Genomic DNA, 21,002 nt, shown 5'->3' with positions numbered 1-21,002 from the left:
GTATTTTGTCTACTCAGTATGCTCTCTTCTCTCCCAGCCCAGACTTCCCGCCTGTGCCATACACTCCCCAATTAACTGCAAACAGATGCCTGTGAGTTCTGCCCAAATGGGCTGGCTTTTCTCTTTCTAGAGCCATACACAGTTAAATGATGTTGATTTTTCTGTGGTTCAATACCACTACAATTAGCAAATTACCTTCAAGGTGCAGCTTCGCCACTGTTTAAGATGAAGTACACTAATGGGAAAACAACTGCACCCCATAATATATGGCAGGTGAAAGAGAAGAAAATGCAACCTGTTCTGTCATTACTTTATTTCCCATCCTAGACTATTTTGAAGGCTCTTTAATTTTATTTTTTTCACTCAGAATACACTGAAGTGTAGATGGACAGTCCAGCAAGTTGGTTTGCTGCAAGTTTTATTAGAGCTTTTAAGTTTCTTTAAGCTGCAGCATTTTCCAAGTGAAGGACGAGAGCAGGGATTTACCCTCACGACATTGACTGAAATATATTTTTTGTGCTAGTAGGAAGACTACGAATTAGCATTTTGTGATGTTCCTGAAATTAGAAGCCCCATGAACTAACCATTTTATGATATTTATGCTTTGCTTCATAATGCATTCTCCACAGATGAATCAAAGGGCCAAATGCAATTGCTGTTGTGAGATAATAAAGCATGAAGCGGTGTGTTTGGAATTAAATTTACATAAGACGAAAGATGGTGGGAAAGTTTATGATGACAGTAACAATCGGTGAGCATATTGTGGTGCTGGCTTCTCAGAAACTGCTGAACAAAATACCGCATCATGAGCATGAATAATTAAAGCAGTATCTGGGGATTCAATCAATTTAAAAAGGAAGAAGAAAAGTTTTCTAATAATTTCCTGAGTTTTATGACCAGAGCTATGTATAGGACCTATGTCAGAGTTATTTCCCCAAAATAGTCTCATAATGCTGTGTAGATTGCTGGTTTTGTGTTTGCCTCTCTCTTAGAGATGTGTTTTATAGTTAGCAGAAGGTCTGTTGGATTAAGCTAGGCAGAATCCTGCCCAAAGCTCTGGGATTCAGGTGAACCTACAGCTTCAGCCTTTCATTTTCCACCTTTCTACCCCATAAGTGTTCCTGACCTCTCTCTGCTGCTCCGGAAAGTCACTGGAAGGAGGCAGCCCCTACCGTGCAGAATATAGTAATTGCAATTGTGTCATAGTCATTGTGACTTCTGCCTGTCCTATTGCCCAATGCTTTGAGAGCCCTCAGAATGGAAAAGCACACAGTAATTAGTATCATTCACATATTCAAAGTACCTCACAGATATTATTAAATTAATATCCCTCTTGCCCTCACATCATAGGTACTATCTCATCCTGCCAGCACCTGGGGGAAACTGAGGCATGGAGAAATGAAAATGTTTCAAAACCAGCTTTTGCTTTCTGAAACATGTGAGGCATCTGGTTTCAAAGACTTTGCATGTCTGCAGTTTTAAGCTGAAATTATTTTCAAGGCGTGTGACTACTCCAGCCTTTTAAAGGCATGGCTAGTTAGGCACAAAAAATTAGACATTCTTTCAAAAAACGGGTGACAACACTCCTCTCAGCGACACTTCCCACCTGGGTTCATGTGCCACTTTGGTGGAAGAGGCAAGACTGGAATTCAGGATTTCTCAACTCTTAAATCTATTCAACCATAAAACCTACTTAAAATAGTCATTATTATGTAGGAATTATACTTTCGGGTTCCATTCTTGATCATGCTGTAGCCATCTGCCAAAGCAGAGGAAACCTTAAAGACCACAGTAAGACATTGCCACAAAGAGGACGGCATATCTATATAGCGATCAGTGCGAGGTCTTACCAGCCCAAGTCGAGTGGCTGGTGGCAGCTGTAGGAATCATGACAAAATTCAGAAATTAAACTTCTGAAAAGTTTTAAATAGTATCAGTTGCCACACGCTCAGTTTTTCTTAAGCGACCAGCACTAAATTTCTCCAGAGCATGAAAGGAAGTGTACGTAACTGCAGGGAGTGAGTGAGTATTGCTCCCCTCCCCTGCGTCCGCGGAACCACTGCTCACTGGGGATGGCATGCAAACCCGGATGAGAGAAGGGGAGGAGAGGAACTCCCACTTTCAAGGAGTTTGAAAAGACACTACTATGTTCAAATCACGTATAAGCTCAATTGTGAGGGGGTTTTGGCCTGAATGTTATCAATTATTATCCTATGGATAGTTTCACTGGAGGATGGGCACCCTGAGAGCTCATCACGGCACAATTTGTAACCTCTAAGTATTAAATAAAAAAAGAGAACGGTTTCCTTTGGCTGATGAGAACAAAGGCAGACTTTTTCAGGTTTTTACCCTGTGCCCAAGTTATGCAACCCTTAAGACAATGACAAAACCTCACATCTTACTCATTAAGGTCTCACTGAGTTTCAGAACACTCTGAAGTTGGAAAATATCTTCAAATGTATGTTTCTTAAAGAGATTAGAAAGCAGAACTCTAGTTAGCTTTTGTCTGACTGTTTTGCTGAGGGTGTTATTCTAAGAGCATGCAGGAGATGAATGATCAACACTGAAAACCTTGACGCTTCTCTAAATGCCTTATTTTCATTTTTTAAGAAATATGACAGCAAGAATTAGTACTGGCTCTTCTATTTCAATAATGGTAGTCATGTTGAAATGACAACAAACATCATTACATTTACATGCACATTTATGTAGACAAAAATTGTCATTACTTATTTTGGTGGAACATTTTATAATTTGCCTTATAAACAAATAAAATCTGTATAAGCTGTTTTTAGCCTTCAGCAGCATGCCAACACAAGCAACTCGGAGCTAGACATACTGACACTGGAAAGTATCTCCTTCCGTTTTTAAAACGCTTAAGATTAAAAATATAGTATTTATTTTTCAGTTTTAATAATACAGTGAAAATACTTTTTGATTGCTGGCTGCAAATAAAAAGTAGATGGTTGAATACCCTCAAATGTTGTATATTTAAATGAAAATGGGGGAAAAATAAAGACATATCCATATGCCTGTTTTGACTTTAATGTTCTAACTAAGTAGGAAATAAAATATGACAAAAAGGAAGATACAAATTGAGAAAAAAGTACACCTTCTTTTAGTCCATTTGCAATGAAAAATTATTCTAATGTTCTTCCACCAAATTATCTACTTTCTCTGTTCTCACTTCTGTCTTTTGTCTATGCTCTAATCGCTGTTATAATCAACTGAAATACTTTGTACTGCCCTACGGAAGTCTTATGGTTAAGGCCGCAAGTGCTGGAGCACTTGGTATACTTATCAAGTTAAGCATCAAAGGTAAATGGGAATATTGCACAGGAAAAAAGCATTTCCGAGCACTGAAGGAGCTGAACTGGATTTTCTAAGAGTTACTTATTTGAATGTACAACTGGATAATGCCAGAAGACTCAGGAAGTAGTATCTGGGCAGACTATGGAATAGCAGGACGGAGCTCCAGGTCTACTGTGCAGGTCTTCCATAACTAATACTGAATTTAAAGCAAAGAGAACAGAAGAAGGACATCAGCTAGTTAAGCTATAGCAGACAGCACAGAACAAATTTGATGTTACATTTCATTTGTCATGAAAATTTTTCACGGAAGGAGGTCTTGGATCAGTTTTCCAATAAAGAATGTGGGGGCGGAGAACTTAACTTGCTTTAAGATGGAATTTTAGACATTTATGATCAGAATTATGTGACACGTCTGTGATTGCAAGAAACAGATTTAGTGGTCTAAGATGCTCCAGATAGCCTTGTTGTAAGTTTCTCTGCTAGGTGGTAGCATCATATAAAAATTAGCACTGGTCAGATCACAAGATGACACAGAATGGAGAAGGCTGATCTGGAATGAGAACATATACCCGTCCTTATATTTCAGCTCTCCCGTGCTAGCAGGAGACAGATCTCAGCAGATGGTGGCAAAATGTCTGTGCACCTCAGTATGGAAGGTTTTCAGGTTTTTTATATTTCTTCAGTTATTTCTTCTCTCTCTCTTACACATTTGCTAACAGTGGCAAGTGATTGCAACAGGGAAAGACTTTATGAACCAGAGCGCGTAAAGAGCCTTGCAGTCTATCTGCTTGAATGTTACCATTTGAATTCTACTCATTATCATTTAACATACTAGCTGAGTCCATGTCACAACAGAGCCAAATTCCGTCCCTGTTTATGCTGAGCAAAGTCTGAAGGGAATCTATTGACTTCAGCAGAACCATTTTGCATTTGCTTCAGTATGGCCGAGACCAGCATTTTCACCTGAGAAGATAACTTACGGTTCTCTTTAATATCAAGTCTGTTTTCAATATTGGTTACATCGGGCCAAACTCTGGTTTTTAAGTAGAGCATTATATACTCGGATTAGCTTCGCTGAAGTTAACATAGTCATTCTACATATATATCCATGCAGTTTACCTGAGGATTTTATTTTCCTATTTCTTACGGCCTTTAGTAGTCAAGATAGCTCTGTAAAAGTACTGAATATGGAGGACAATATAAACTTTGCTATCAGAGTAAACCAAGAAAAAAGTAATGTAATATAAAAAAGTCATATAAGTGTGACATACATGAGTGCTGACATACAAAACTGAATAAGCAGCTGAAGAACAGCTGGACACAGTCACCTCACATGGGTCAGGGTTACAAAGGACTAGTACCTCTGTCACATGACTTGGGTCAGTGTTATTGGTTCCAACAGCACAGTCATATCGTCCGTCTTTTTTGAAATTCAAATGTGAACAAAATACATTGCCAACTACAAAGAATGAGTACGAACTAATACAACCCATTACAGGAGTATTTACCGCTAACTCCTGGTAGCTGTTACTACTGCTTCTCGAATTAAAAAAGAAAAGAAAATGGAAAGTTTCACTTTGAGACAAACTACCTGGCTGTTCCACCATCCTCATTGTAAAACATGATACGATATGATATGGCCTTATGCAGGATGTGCCTTTGGGTATCACAACTAAAAGAAAAAACTCTTAACAGAGTTTTATGAGGTAAGAAAAGGAAAGCTCCATTTGGGTAATGTAAATGTTTGTAGCATATTTGTTGCTGTTTTAAAATACTTTGAACAATATGTGCAGAGATCCCAAATATATTTCTGTTAATGAAGAGTAAAAATGGAGCAAGTAGAGAAATATGTGGTTTGCTTCTCTATCCTCATTTAGATCAGAATAACATTGACCATACATTTATTTAGTTTTAGTGTTGTTTTCTTCATCAAAATCTAGCCTCTCTCGAGGCAATACAGGTGATAAGGCAGGCATATACAATAGATTTAGTATCAGTGGGTGAAATAACATGAGGAATAATTTAGGCAGAAGCTTTTTTCTCAATCTGGGGAACGGTGAGGGAAACCTAAAACTAAAGCATATTCTAATCAGGAGGAAAAAATCATTTAAAGGCTTGTCATAAATGAAAACAATTCACTTGTGCCAGTGTCCTTAAGTGCCACAAACTCTTCTGCTTCTGCTGCTACCTTCTCTAATGATATTACTGCATATAGCACATCTCATCTAATCTGCTAGTAAAATCCTAAAGTCACTTATGTCAGTCTCTAATGCAAGCCAAATGAGTCTTCCCAGTAATAAGAAGCTTCGCAGAATTAGTTTTCGTTTTGCAGAAAATTGCCATTGGGGCTGGCACTTTTATCTAAAAATTTCACTCGTGCATAAGCAAAAAACTCATATATTATTTGGTTACATTCCATCAGTATGAGAAATAACATTGTGAGAATTCTATGCATGCTAATGATATATAGAAATCCACCTGCTTTCAGATAAAATGAGTTTAATTTTCTGTTGCCCACTGCCTGGTTGGCCTTTCATAAATTACTTATGCACAGCTATTATTAAAATAGAGGGAAAGCAAATTAGAAAGTCCTCATATCTCTCCACTGGATTTAACCAAGGCAGGGCTGTGACAGCTAGAGTCAGCGTTTTTGAAAAAATTCTGCTCTCTTGAAAAATTTTGCATCTCTATACAATTCTATGCCACTGTTGTAAACGTTCTGACCTGCCTTCTTACCAAATTAACCTAAATCCTTTCTATTTTTCAACATTAATGGAATCCTCTAGAGTCCTGCTGATATATATTAAAATATATTTATTGGTTAATTTGAATTCCAGCATTTTGTACCTCATTTCCCAGTACTTCTGTTATATCTGAACAGCTTGGAGCTTTAGCATTAGAAACTCACAAATTAAGATAAATACATCTGACAATTATCAGATCAAAACAACTTAACTTTCATTGGAATATATGATTGCAAATTTCCCTTCCTGATGAAAGAGAAAATGAGGACTGTCTGCTTGAAACAGTTAATTGGATTTGAAAGTACTGTACGTTTCAGCAATCGGTGCAGCTTTTGGTTGGTCAATGACTACTTGACCTCCTGGTTTTCCAACAGACAATTGGTTTTCATTTCTTGAGGGTCTTTTGAGTCCATAGTTCATGGTGACTTTAAGTTTAATTTTCTGTTAATGATATTATTTTGGTCTTTTAAGATAAAACTTTCTTGTGATGTGCTGAGCAGCAGTGGCAATCCCATTACTGTGTGAGGAAGGACACCTTCTCAAATGGCATTCTTTTAATATTGTCTGTATTGTTATGCTATTTCTAAATGTCATTTTAACACTTCGGGTTTGTATTTCATGTGCATTTAAACTGATAGCTACTCTGCTCTTTGAAAAAAAAACAAATATAAAAAAAGCAAAAAGCCATTGTGGTCACCTGCCCAGTCAAATCTCCCTTTTACGTAACTGGGTCCTGATTCTAATCAGCTACTAGTTCAACGCCTTCCACTTCGGTAGACTGACTCCTGAATAGAAGTGGTGTGGGTTAGTTTGGGCCAAGGACATGCCCTACAGGTTTCAGGCTCAATCTCTCCATTTTCAAGGCTATTAAATTTGCATCCATACCATATAATAGTGCATTAAGCCCATCCACACAGCAGGCAATTTTCTAATGCTAACAACAATTTTGTCCATAGCTGACATCCACAGCGCTTTGCTAAACCCAGCCAATCAATGCTGGCACTGCTAAGAAGAAGTCTCTGCGCTTCTCATACTAAAGCAGCTTTCCTAATGAGTTGAAGCAATTATTTCAGTGTTTTTCACTAAATTTACATAAAATGCATATTTATTTTTTATCTGCTATAGGTATTATTTTATTTCGTATTGCATTCTCAGAGAGGACTAAAGCCAAACAACGCTGGCCAGCCCTCAGCAGATCTAACAGCTGCCTGCCACCAAGGGGGGGGTGACTCGCTCTTCCTCTACCTCCATTGCACCAGCTCCCACAGTTCACAGAAGTAAACCAGGAGAAAAACATCTACTTTTTTTTTGTAAGGTTAGTTTTCTGAGAGTTGAGGTTCCTTAACCGGTTTAGCAGGGAACTGAATAAATGCCAGGGTGGGGTAATAGAAGCAGAGAGAGCATATTGCTGGCAAAGGGAAGGGTGAGCAGACCGCTCTGTTAAGCAGCAAGTAGCTATTAGACTGACTTAGGTATGATGTGAAACTAGTTTCCCTGGCTCTCCTCAGCAAATTGAAATTTCAGTGAAGAACAAATGGTTTCTCAATGAGGTATTTTAAATGTCCACCCATAAAAAAAAGGTTCTGCATAGATAGGAGAATGAGAAGTTACCAGTAGGTGTCAAACTAGACCTAGATTGCAAAGAAACTGTGGAGCTCTGAATCTGCTGGAACCAAAGACAGAAGTCCTCAAATTCCTTTCCCTATTAATTTTAGAACATGCGTATTTTCTCTCATTTCTTACAGTTCTGTTATCTAATCAAGAGGACAGGTGGCTAACATCAGTCATTAAACATCAGCTTTTACCAATGTCAAAAACATTTAAAAACATTACTCAGCTTCTCCAAAATCATTCAATGTTGTCATAAATATTGTTAATAGCTACAAATACTGTTAAATTTGTCTCTGGTTTTGAGACTTTTAAACTGTACTTCCTCCATAGTCTCCAGAGTTCAAACTTTGCGTCCATCTCCCTCCACCCTTCAATGATAATTTCAATTATCATAAACTCACTTGAATCCAGCAATGTTCTTTAATGGAAAGTATATGTTGCAAAATTTGTGATAAAATTGTAAAAATTAGCAGGTAGGGTGTAATACTGTGTTTCACACATAAAACCGCGTATTATATGGTTATATGCTTGAATAAATTGAAATGTAATGTACTAAACATTACGGAACACTGCTATCCACAATATCTGATTATTCCCTGCAGTTTCCTATCCTTCCTGACAATTCAGTATCTGTAAATCATACCACACATTTTGATATAACTCTTCCCCTACGCAGTCAAGGCCTAAACAGTTCATCTTGAGGCCTTGATGGAATACATATAATGCAAAGGCTTTAGACACAGTGATACAAATCACCCGTGATGAATTACTGCAGTTTACGGCTTATACTATGGGTGCACACAGGAATCCCACTATGATAGATGTTAGACAAACAGAGAAATAAAGGTCCTGCCAGAAGTTCGCAATCTAAATAATGGACGTTGTAGGCAGATCTGTGAGCATAATGCAATAAGCTACATAAATAGCTTGTGAGAAATCCATAGACTGAAATACATTCTCCTAAAACAATGACAAGTAATTTTGAATAATAATGAGCATTTGCATTAAAAAAATTTAAAAAGCTCTGCTTCCAAATTTTTCTCAAACACGATAATTAAAGTATTCACTTTATATAACTTACCCAGATGCAGCAGACAACACTGAGTAAAAGCCTGTCATAAATTCAAAAACGGTCTGAACATAAATGACACCAGAAACTATGACTTCTTTCTGTACCCTCTCAAGTACAGAATGTCCTGTGCACTTGTAGAGGACATTCCTATACTATAAGACTGTTGAAATGCTATAATTAAAGGTCTGCCAGAGTTTCTATTAAATCCCTGATTTTCAGGGTTTAATTAATAATAACGGTGAAAATTAATGTGAGTAGAATTAAAGCCACTGTCATAGCTCTACTGCATATTAATTCCTGATTTTAAGTCTCTACAACATGTGGGACTGATCCAGCTTCCTCTCTTCAGGCAAAACTCCTATTACAGGGGAACTTTTTGAATGTAAAATTCCTCATTTCAGACAGTGGGTATTTGTCTGAACATAGACAATGCAATCAGGCTCTGAAACACCTATAGCACTTATATGGTAAGTTAAATGAACATTTCAGAAAGTCTACAATTACTGAATTGCATAAAGTTATGGAAGAAATGTGTTAAGCGCAGTTCAAACTTTTACACCCTAAATCTAATGCACATCCAGAACTCCTCAGTCAATTCATTCCCAGCAACTGACTCAATGTACGTTTATGCATTTATTTTTGAAATATTAGTATTCTTAACTACTACTAATTTTTCCTAAGTAAGAACTAAGCAATTAGCCCCATAATGGAAGACAGAAAGTATACGTAAGTATTGGGAAATGGGCTCTGTCTGGAAGCGTGAGAGCAAATCAGGTGTTCTGTTACTGAAACAAAGGCTACTGGCATTTTGGATTTGAGTGCAAATAATTTCAAACACAGAACTTTCCATAAGATATTCCCTGAAAATAAGCACTGGTATCTCACCATACAACACATGGTTTGTGGAAATTTAATCTTTGGCATAAAAGGATCAAATAAAACTACCTCAGTGTGGAAGTCTAGAGAGGGACCTGGCAGAATACGAGAGGATATTCATTTCTCTTCGAAGTAAATAGTATTACAGCTGAAAAATGTGAAAGCATGAAATTTTCTCAACATTGCTGTAAGAAACAGACCCAGAAATACCAGACGTATGCAAAATACTACAGGGCAGGGTGGAGACAGTACATTCAAAAGTTGTTAAAAATATTAAGAATATATTGTTTCACATAAGACCACCTATTATAGAATACATGTTTTTTGTCCAGATTCCAAACTAATAAGTGGCATTATTTTCTCTTATATTAGAAACCTATGTTGTAATGTAAACCTTTATCACACACTTCCGTGGTTAATAGAGAAAAAAGGGTTCAAAACTAATTGCTTTTAGGACTGCTAAGTAGGTCAAGGAAGTTCACAAGTGAAAAAACTTCATGTTATAAAGAAAAGTGGGTATTTATACAGCTAATGAAACCTATGCTTCTCAGAAGAAGCACTACAAAAAACCCAAACCCACCTAATTAAAAAGACCCATTATATCATAAACAATAAACTGAAATATAATCTGCAGAGAATATAATCTGTTTTCAGTACAGCTGGATACGTTTGCAGCACAGCCCAAAACGTGTAACAGAAGATAAGCAATCAAAAGAACCCATGCTGCTTCTATTGTGATCTTATAGCAGTACTGTCTTGATACCTAAACGTGGGCATTCATTGTGGTCGTCACTGTGCAATTCACTAAAAGACGCAGTCTTTGATCTAGAGAGCTTAAAAACTAAGCAGATAATATGGACAAAATATAGGAAAATAAAGTATTATCATAGCTTTATCAAACTAGAATCAAGACTATATATCCACAGCAACCTAAACTAGATGTAACTGCCAGGCCCTGCCTCTGTCCTCCCCTCTCTATGTGCTTCTTAGGCCATTTGCTGAGCTGTTTTCGTTCACTATTCCAGCATAAAACTATCCTCTCAAAACAGTGTACTTTTGCCAGACTAAGATACTGGCATAGATCAGTAAAGGAATTCACAATTACCTGACGCAGCAGGGGACACAAATGTGTGCCCAGAGGGGAGAGGATGGAGGGGAAGTACTTGTGCTTTGGGACAACAGTCAAACATAGAGATTAATTAATTTCCCAAATTCACTTAGAAATTCTATGCCGTGCATCATATAATATTTCTATTATCTGAATAAGTAACTATAAAGAGATCCTGAATAAGTTTAGGGTGGACATTTCAAGAGACTTTTTAATCCCTAGAGCACCAAAAGTTTGTGTCAGCCATACTGAGAGGTTAATAAGAGAAAAAATTATAAGGAGATTTTAGACGGAGCTTTGCATTATATGAGATGGTTGACAGAGATGATCAAGGGTTACGACTTGAAAACTCAAAAGTGTCCTTTCAATTCTATGCATTTTGAAATGGCTCAACTAATTCATAACTAAGAGAAGCTGAAAAAAGCTCGTTCAAGTACACTGTATTGGAGGAAGTTAAATCAAATGAATGGCAATGCTAAAACCAGGAAAAAGATACAAATCCAATTCTGCAACCCTTAGGAGCCAAGAATAGTACTCTCTATAATTTACTAACATCACTATAAACCAGGACACAAAGAATAGTTGGGCCCCTGATAGAAACAAATTACCAATCAAAACAGAGTAATCTATTAACCTGGAGTGTACCTTGCCCTGCTTCCGTAATCTTTCAAAGTTTAAAGCATTAAGAAACCAAACCAAAACTCTGCATGGGGACATATTTTGCTGTAAGCCACGACATGATAAACAAGGAATCTTTCAACCAAAATGGATAAAGCCATTAACTGTTTGTGTATATCTGTTGTTGAGCTATGAGCTCTTGTGTTAAATTTAAGCTAAGCATCACACCATCCACTTTCTCGTCTCTCGTATTCTCTAATGCTGAAGTCACATGACAAACATCTGGTGATCAAAGCAAAATCACGAACTGGATAATTTCTATTTGGACATTAGTTTTTGGCTCTGCTTATTGCTGCAGCTGGAGCATTGCCTTCCAGCAGATCTATGCTGTTTCGTGAGCAACGCTGGCAAAATGCCACAAATTTATGAGAAACTTTGAAGTGGCTTAGTGTTAAAGACTTCTACTTTCAAATCAGTACAGCTTGAATCAATAACGTTGCTTCTAAATGTAAACAGGCATAATGGAAATTTTACAAAGCAAAACCATTTGTATGTAACATCAGAAACAGCACAAGGTCCTCTTTCCATAAGAGTGCAAATCGCATTTAGAGTAAGGCCAGAGAGAAAAGCAAGATTACTTTGTGATGATTTGCTGCAAAGTTCACTACACTATTTGCTTGATAATGAATTTCAGTCATATTGTCATGTACTTCAGGCTTCATCAACAGAGTGCTACACTGCCAAAAAATATTATTTTAGCACACTGGAACAAAGGTGAAAAAAGGAAAAAGCACACATTATTATTTGATTTTCTGCAAGTAATAATTCATAAAATTATTATTTGACTATAAACTAAATTCATGTTTCTAATGCATATTAAATATGGAATCAGAAGTCCTTCACTGTATTTCAGGTTCTCAACTTTTGTAGTTTTATATTCATTGCAGCACACATTGCAGCAGTTTTTGCTTCACTTTCATACCAGCAGACAAAATATAGTATGCATTTTTGGGGAGAATAACAACCAGGATGAGATGTTTTTTAATGCAGTTTGAGAAAACACCTTGCTCTGCCTAACTACAAATTCCAAAAAAAGGGAAGGAATGGAGAAAAGATGAACAGTGCTGTTGGAAGAATGAACATGGATTCAGGCATATGAAATATTGGCTAATCCTGTGGTAAGATTTTGCTTCCATCAGAAATAATAAATGGGAAGAGATTGGTAAATACATTTCGACTGCAAAGGAAAGAAAGCAGTTTCTGGTATGTTGCACTTGTAACAATCTGATTTTTTTTGGCTTGCCATTATTTACAGTATCTTATCTACATTAGTAATAAATAAAAGACAAACAGCATTTTCTGTTGCCTCTCAAGTCATATTTCAATGTGCTCTCAAGACCAGACATGCTACTCATACAAGCATGGCTTAAGGCACACCCAGAGAAAGCCTTATGATCAGGTACATGCAGAGCCTTGGTATGTTAGAAGACCTTCCAAACACAACACGCACGCATTGTCTATAGGCACTCCAGATGGCAGTTAGCATGGACAGGACATGGAAAGCTCTGAAAGCACACCACGTTCACAGCTGCACTGAGTATGCTTTAAGAGCTGTATACACTAACAGCAACTGGTGAATAGGTACAAGCAGTCTTCTCCTGGCTTTTGTGCATGTATAAAAGCATGGCCCCAATTGTAAGCAATTAAAGGATTTGTTGGTAAGGTCAGATTACAGAAGCTGTAGCACACAATGAGGGATAGCGAGGTTTTGTTGCTCAAATTCTCATGTGATATAGCAGTTACAGTACCATACAGCTCACGGTCCCTCTCCTCTCCTCTTACATTTAGACTCTGGCTGCTTCTGCTCATACAGCTGCTCTTCTCAAGTCCATGGCGATGCTTTTGAATTGGCATGAGTAACTGGACATGGAGGCAGAGAACAATTGGTTTTACCACAGGTTTTGTAAAGAACTTGCCGGGAATTCTTCAAGAAAACTGTTCTTCTCAGAATTTCATAGGAGTTTACCAATTTTAGTGAAACTTTCAGAGGGAAAAATATCTCAAGTCAAAAAGTGGATTTCTGACACAGGTAAGAAAGAGAGGCCTGGCCAGCATCCCAGGATATAGGTAATAGCCTGGAATGTCAAAGACAAGCATTCAAGCTCACATTCAAGTGAACCTGAGACAGTGTTTGTGATGTTGTAAATTTAACACTGTACTTATTAGAATACCTACATTTTCCAGATTGTTACCAATGTAGAAACTGCTTGGGTGCAGAAGGCTCCTGCGTGTTGCCTCAAATTATGACCTTTACAGCACCTACACCATTCATACAGAGCCATCTTTCCTGAGAAAGTCACAGGTACAATGCTGGTTGAATGCACAGCATGCCTAGAAACCTCAGTCTTTGGAAAGATGTAAATAGGAGCTTATCATGAGCATAGAGAAGCAACAACTGGAAAGCTGCCTAAGGACTGTGAAAGCTCTCTTGCAACATCCATTTGATAATGAAGTTACTCCACTGAGTTCAGTGAAATTATCCTTACTTTACACAGGAGTCAGAGAAAAATGAAGCTGCTTAAACTGCAAAAATCCACCTTGTACATCTTATCATGCAAATGAAATTAAAAAACCCAATGGAAATAGTCCAAAGAACTTTCTCTGCATGTGGCTGTAAGTCATTTAAGTCACTCAGTGAGACGGGATAATGGCCATTATTTTTCACTCGGCCAGTTCATATTGTGACACCAGGAGAAAGACAGTCTGTCAAGTTTTTGTCTGCAGTGTCTAATTTTTCACCACACTGCTCCTGCCCTCCCTCCATTGTGTCAGGAGTGCATTAGGTGTTGGAAGGGCAACGAGGGACTCAACCAGTGGGTGGAGAGGCTGGAGAAAGGGGATTGAATTATAGGCAGCCTGCGGAGCCTGTCTGAAAGGCTGTGCTGTTTGTCTTTACGGTTGATATGTATCTATGTCCCCATGCCATCTTACATGGAAGAGATTAGAAAAAGGATTTCTGATATTTCAGCTGACATGTCAGGAGAGATCATTTCATGCAACTGTCTATGTTGCAACCTAAATTCAAATATTCTACCTTTTAAAGGGATTGTATTTATTTTCATCTGTAGGCTCAGAACTTCATTCTGCAATGACTGATACTGCAACAAAATGCACTTCAAAGAGCCTAATTCATAGGTAATGTTTTGTATCTGTAGGTGTACCTTACTCACTCCCCAGTGACATAAATGACTACATGAAATGGGAATCAAAATAGCTATCAAAATAGCTCTGAAATCTATGTGTAACTGTGTATGACAGTTTGTAAAAGTTTAGAAGTTCTTTTGTAAATCAAAAAATGAAACATCAGTGTTTTGTTTTGTTTTAACCTAGACCAAGAAAATAAAGAAACAAAGTAACAGAAAAACATCTCAACTTAACTGTAAGTGCAAGGTATCAAGGTCACTGGCTATAAATATAAATAATGCTGCTGCACATAAATCTTAAACAGCTTACTGCAATGACTAATATAACTTTACAGTATTTACAAGATTAATCTTTTTAAAGAAAATTACAGGATCATCATATCAAACAAGATTATGCTATGTCCTACATAGTATTTTACTCTACATACAGCAGTAACATGACAACAAATATGCACGTTAGAGATATCAAGTAACTATTGTATGAAGATGGTAACACTGCATATCAAATACTAAGCACAGCAACAAGTCTTAGGAGCATCTGATCTCCCCATACAAAATACGTTATTAAACTCTTGATAGCCTAATTGTGTGTCTAAAGGGAAACGGATCATTTTTCATGCCTCCATAGAAATATGCATTGAGTATTCCAACTATAACACACAAATGTAAGATTTTCTAACTGTTGGCTGTTGAGGGAGCAGAAATTCCAGAAATATTACAATGCAGAAAGAATAGTTGGATCCTGCCATCATGACAGAACAAAGGTACTTTTCCTAGATTATATGCATTTCTAGAACTCTTGCAATGGCATTTTCCATGCTGAATTCATGCAGTCCACAGTCTGCACCAGATACAATTTAGCATAGCTGTGTTGGTTCAGATCAGCTACATGCTTTATACTAGCTAAGGATCTGGTTCACTGTTTTTAAGGTTTATCCAGCATGAGAAAAACATCTCCCAGTGAAGGCAAGCAATATCACCATAAGAATTCAGCTGGTAGTTTAGATCAATAGACACCCTCCTTCTGGAGCACTGAATAGTGATGAAAATATTAAGCAGAAAGTTTTGCTTGCTAAAAGTTCTAGGTAGTAGAGAAAGCCAAGCTCCCTTTCCCTTCCAAAAGGCTCAAAACATTTGATTTATGCCAGTATTTTAACATGGCCATGTAATGACCTTGCACAACAGAACAAATACATTGAAGAGAAGCCCAGTTTAGGTTTGCAATTATATATCTGTGTATACATTTGAACATTTTTGTCAGAAGCGTAAGTTCCATCTCACTACGTTGCACTGTGTAACTTGTACTTTCACTAACCAGTAAATAGATACCGTTCGCAGTAAAGGGACCACACACGTGTTTATATGACATCCAACAAAAGACCTTGGTTCTCTGGAGGATGTTCCTGTCACTTTCTCCTCCCCAAGCAAAAGCTGTTGCCTTGACAACTCTGGGACATTCTCTGGCTCCACCTATGCTGGTAGGAAGGCGGCCAATTTCCTTCCATAAAAACCAGAACTACTAAGAAATTAAACAATCACCAACTGTTCTGATTCTTTCAGTACTGCCAAAATGAGGAAGAAAATGAAGAATCTTATTACAGACACAGGATTTTATACGCCAGAAGCAGAAGGATTCAAGCACTGAGGATTCATAGACACAAGTGGGAAACAGAAGAAGCCGCAGTTACTCAACACCAGCAAAACACTGGGAATGGCTATGGCTAAGGTCAGACTGAGGTTATTCTCTTTGATCAGCTTCCTATAACTAAGGCCACTGACCTTCCATGGCATTGCCCTTGCTTTACCATTACATTGTTTATAAAGGAAGTGATAAAAAAACCTCCAAAAATAAAAACCACAATATAAAATATTAAAAGGATCCATTTGCAGTTTCCACTACTTTTGTATATAACTGCTGATAATATTAAGTAGGACTAACTTTCCTTACCTCGAATTTTGTGCCCTCCCCTCCCCCTTTTTTGTGAGTGCAACTCATCAAGTAAGTGTATTTCTGAAGTAAAAAAGAGGACGCAGGAAAATTGATAGTCAGGAAATAGATCACAGTTGCTGCACTTCACTAGAAAGAACAGTAGACGGAGACGCTGTTAGTATGTAACACAGAGAAAACTATAAGCATGCTGCCTTGAAGCTCTGATCTTTTCTGAAGCTCTGGTCTTTCCTGTAACTGAGCTGGAGCCTATTCAGCTATGGAATATTCAGCTGTATGGTCGTTCTGTACCAAAAATCTCACCATATCCATAAGGAAAATCACATTCATTGAAAGTCAAACCTTGTACGTAGAAACGTGGATATGCTGTTGTAATCTTTAAATTCTTCATCACCTTAACCACTATCATGGCTTTTTGCACGTCTCTCTTAGCAAACCTTCCCCTCCTTTAAGGGTTAGTCAAAGCACATTTGTGTTGCCAGTAGATATCTAATGATAACAGGTTATGTGTCGTTTACCAAAATTAAATTATTTTGGAAAGTATCCGTTAGTAATTAGAGCTGGATTTTCAGAGTCAATAGAAGTTTAAAGTACAGGAGAAGCTACTCACAATTTCATGACGCAAATAGAATCCCTAATAGAATGCAACATACTCTGTATTCCAAACAGACTGCAGTATATCAATACACGCATCTGCCAACAGCACCTAACACCACTGAAGCTCTAGCATGCATTTTATTTGTTTATTGTATTTTATTCAAGGAAAGGGTAGGCAAAGGGTGCTGTAGTAATACTTCTGCTGGCAGTTAAACTTAACATGCAGCCATGTATGGCCAGGCTTCACAATACACCAACCTGTTAGTCAAACTAACAGCATTTCTATTTTAAGTTAAATGGAAGGGGATTAGGGTAAGAAAACTCACTCCATTGACCACTGACATTGTTTATTACATAAAAGGTAATTGCTCAGAAAAGATTCCATCTCCTTTTGCTGCAGAAAATGTTTTGGTTTGCTGTTAACTCTTCTCCCATCACAGTGTAGCCACATACATACCACTGCTTACAGAAGCATAGAGAGCCTTCTGCATGATTGAGGGCAAGAACTTTGTAATGCACTACCTTTATCTGCTGTACTTAGGTCTACAGCAGTAAATTTTGTACGCTTCTACTGTCTACTCCCTGGAAATATGGTAAAGATGTGGCCTTTTACAAAGATAAAGTACACAGAAATGATATCCCGAGAAAATATGGTAATAGAAAAGAACAGGCTCAAACAACAATGAACAGCTCACAGTCAAATCCAAAAGCATTAGAAGATTTCAGGCTGTGTCGGTAGACTACAAATCCATCTTGGATCAAATTATTCACCTATTTACTGTGGTCCCCTGCTTGGCCTGGCAATTAGTTCAACTGTGGAATGTTACTTACAGGTACATTCACAATCCCTACACATTCTCCACAGCACAAATGGACTTTAGAAAGGAAGAACTAGATACAGGCTACCCTATGTAAACAAAATAGCAATTAATTTCATATAGGTGTCTGAAAAGTTGTGTCTGAAAACAAAATGCAAGTAGAAAATTCTCATCTCCTATTTTGTATTCTGGGAAATGTGAGGCACCTCTTTGGGCCTCTGTTTCATCACCTTTAAAACAAGGATCATGCTACTGCCTTTATGGAACTCTGCCTATTTTTCAGGTCTGATGGGGTCTTGAATTTTCCTGCTATGTGTAACATACATGTGAAGCTTAATAATTCTATGCACGCTTCTAAGACAATGCTCTCTCATTAGGCTATCTTAGCATGGAAAAAAAAGATCTGCGAAGCAAAAAGTTATGTTAGCAAAACAATATCAACGAATAGAGAAAAAACAAATTTGATCTTTAACACATTCTTGAGAACTCACCTGAGCAGACTGAAGGTAGAAATTAATGTCACTGGATAGGCCTGATCTGCAGAAAGAGATTTTTCCATTCTGTTTAAGAAACAAAGAGAAGGAAAATGCTATTTTTAGAATTATTATTTGAAACGCCTAAGTTAGAAAAACAATGAAAAGCAAAAGTATATTTTACCCTCTTTTTTTCCTACCAGTTCTGATTCATCATTGCATGACACAATTTTTACAACTTACAGTGAAATATTGCAATTAGCTTAATCCTGTAGGGATGTAAACTACTTTGTACATGCGTAAATAAAACTGCTTTATGCTAAGCAGTAGGTCTCAGTCTCTTCCCCAAAATTGTTTAAAGTAATTTTGGTTATAATTAGCAACCCCTCAGAACGTAATTATTCTATGACTGGCAATTTTGCATTAAAGACTCCCTTCCTGTCAGATGGGTTTTAAACAGAAAGGTCATTTTGGCTAACAATTTCTATGATTTTATCTCTCTCTACCCCACAAATTTAAAAGCTTGAGTTAATACGTGATGTCTTAAGGGAAAGGAACATGTTTTTTTCTAAGGTTTTAGAAATGTCCTATAACCTTGACCTACATGAATAACTTCTGGAGGCAAAAGTGCAGTTTAGTTTCTCAGAGTAAGTCCTTGGCTTTACTCCCAAATTCCTCAGAAGGCTGCTAATCATAGCATCAAACAAAAAGGTGATTTTTAACAAGTTTTGTGCTTGAGTCTGTAGGATTTGCTCATCTAAGGCACAGCGCTGCTTTTTCTTTTGCATTTGCCTGCTTCCACTCAGTGTAAGCAGATCCTTAGTTACCTTTCTGCTGACTAGTGTCAATGATAATAACAATACATTTTTATTTTTAGAACACTTAAATCTAAAGGCAAGTTAGCTCTGCACACATATGCATGCACACACAAATGTAAGTAATATCTGAACATTTCCAAAGGGCAACAAGTCCTTTTGGAATAGTAATGAATAGAGAAATCATCTTGTGCCCTGCATGAGATAGGTGCATTTCAAGATTTTCCTGTATAGCTTCCATGAAAATTGGCCCCTAAGCAAGGGTGTGAGTCATTGATGAATACAGCTCTAAGGCTTCACGCTGTGCAGCAAGAGCTGTAAAAGGCATTAGAGGAACACAGGGGAGGAGGAGGAGAGAGAGAGAGGGTTAGGAGGTTATTAAATAAAACCTAGTAATGGTTTTACATGAACATTTTCTGAACAGTGTTTTGAAAACGTACATCCTAACCCACTGGGCACCATCCAGACTGCTGGCTGCAGTGCCCTCTGTTGGCTGATGCTCAAAGGGGCTGTAACAGACCCTTTGCCACTGACATAAAATAGGCTTTTGTCTATACTTAAAGGGATACGTTGTCACAGTCTCAAAGTGAAAACTCAAGTTGTACAAGTAAAATACATTACCCTGTTAGTATGGCTTATAGTAATTTTTCAAATTAAAATTCCAGAAAAAGGATCGTTTTTTCTCCTCTGCACCCATATCCACCACACAAAAGCCCATGCCCACAGCGCTGTACCAGCAAAAGTCACAGCCTTCACCAGCATAACTATGCAAAAAGTATAGAACAGGCCAAAGAGAATCTATTGGTTACAAATTTAGACTTCCTGAAACTTCAGAGGTATTTGATTTTGGCTTACATTTGTCTTTTTTTTTTTCCCCCCCTAACAACAATGTATTAAAACTGGTGTCAATTTATATCATTCATGAGTTAGCAATGGACTATATGTAATGGATAACACATCAGACCTGGATTATGAGCAGTTTTCAGTTTTATACAGCTGTGTTTCTCTTATCTGAGTCAGGAGATCCAGGTTTCAATAAAGACATCAGATTTTGAGCAACCTGGTCTAGTGGGAGGTGTCACAGCCCATAGCAGGGGGGTTAGAACTACATGATCTTTAAGGGCCCTTCCAACCCAAACCATTCTATGATTCTTAGTCAACACATAAGTCACTATCATTCCAGATTCTCCAACCTTCAAACTTCCCACATGTTCTGATCTCACACTCACTTGTGCAGTCCCCTCAATTTCTCTTCCATTTTTGCTTCTTCCATTGTGTTAGCAGTCTTAGTGCACCCATCTGAAAGAAAAGATATAATGTGTCCTATATGTGTGCCATTACAAAACACCCTGCGACTTACAGAGGAAAAGGTTCACGTGTGAAATTTATTATAAATAGCAATTAAATAACACTAACTGGCTACACTGATTTAGTTATAAATAATCAAATAACCCTTGAAATTAGTCTTTTTTTCAGTAGATGGCTTAGATATACAGTCAGGAAAAATGTTTTCCTCTCTTTTAGATAACAGAAGTATCACTTGCTAGAAAGCAAATCATAATTGAAATCTGTATTTTCACATGGATAACTATTTAAGGAGCTTGGGCATAAACAAACAAACAAAAAAGTCTTTTTAAAATTTTCTTTCGTTTAGCAGGCACAAGAGGATCTATAAGTCTTTTAAAGGCCAGAAACAGTGGGTTTACATTTATGTAATTTGAACAAATGGGCACAGTGGTCTACATAATTGAAAATTCAGTCCAAAAGGAATGTTAACAGAGGAAAATAGTTTGTCATGTTACAATTA

General features: G+C 37.4%; 1 long non-coding RNA gene across 1 annotated transcript in view; it reads right to left on the bottom strand.

The window, feature by feature from the left end:
• The window catches only part of LOC309675067, a 29,703-nt gene extending 9,257 nt beyond the window's left edge, over positions 1 to 20,446 (bottom strand). The window contains exons 1-2 of the long non-coding RNA XR_014269448.1: positions 20,425 to 20,446; positions 18,399 to 18,467 (exon numbers count right to left, since the gene is read on the bottom strand). This is a non-coding gene — a long non-coding RNA (uncharacterized lncRNA). The remainder of the gene's footprint in view (positions 1 to 18,398; positions 18,468 to 20,424) is intronic.
• Between the last annotated feature and the right edge of the window lie 556 nt (positions 20,447 to 21,002).

This window comes from Vanellus vanellus (assembly GCF_965231255.1).
Source record: "Vanellus vanellus genome assembly, chromosome: 8".
NCBI lineage: Eukaryota > Metazoa > Chordata > Aves > Charadriiformes > Charadriidae > Vanellus > Vanellus vanellus.
Note: the sequence above shows the minus strand (reverse complement) of the source record. Positions and strands in the feature narration are given on the sequence as shown.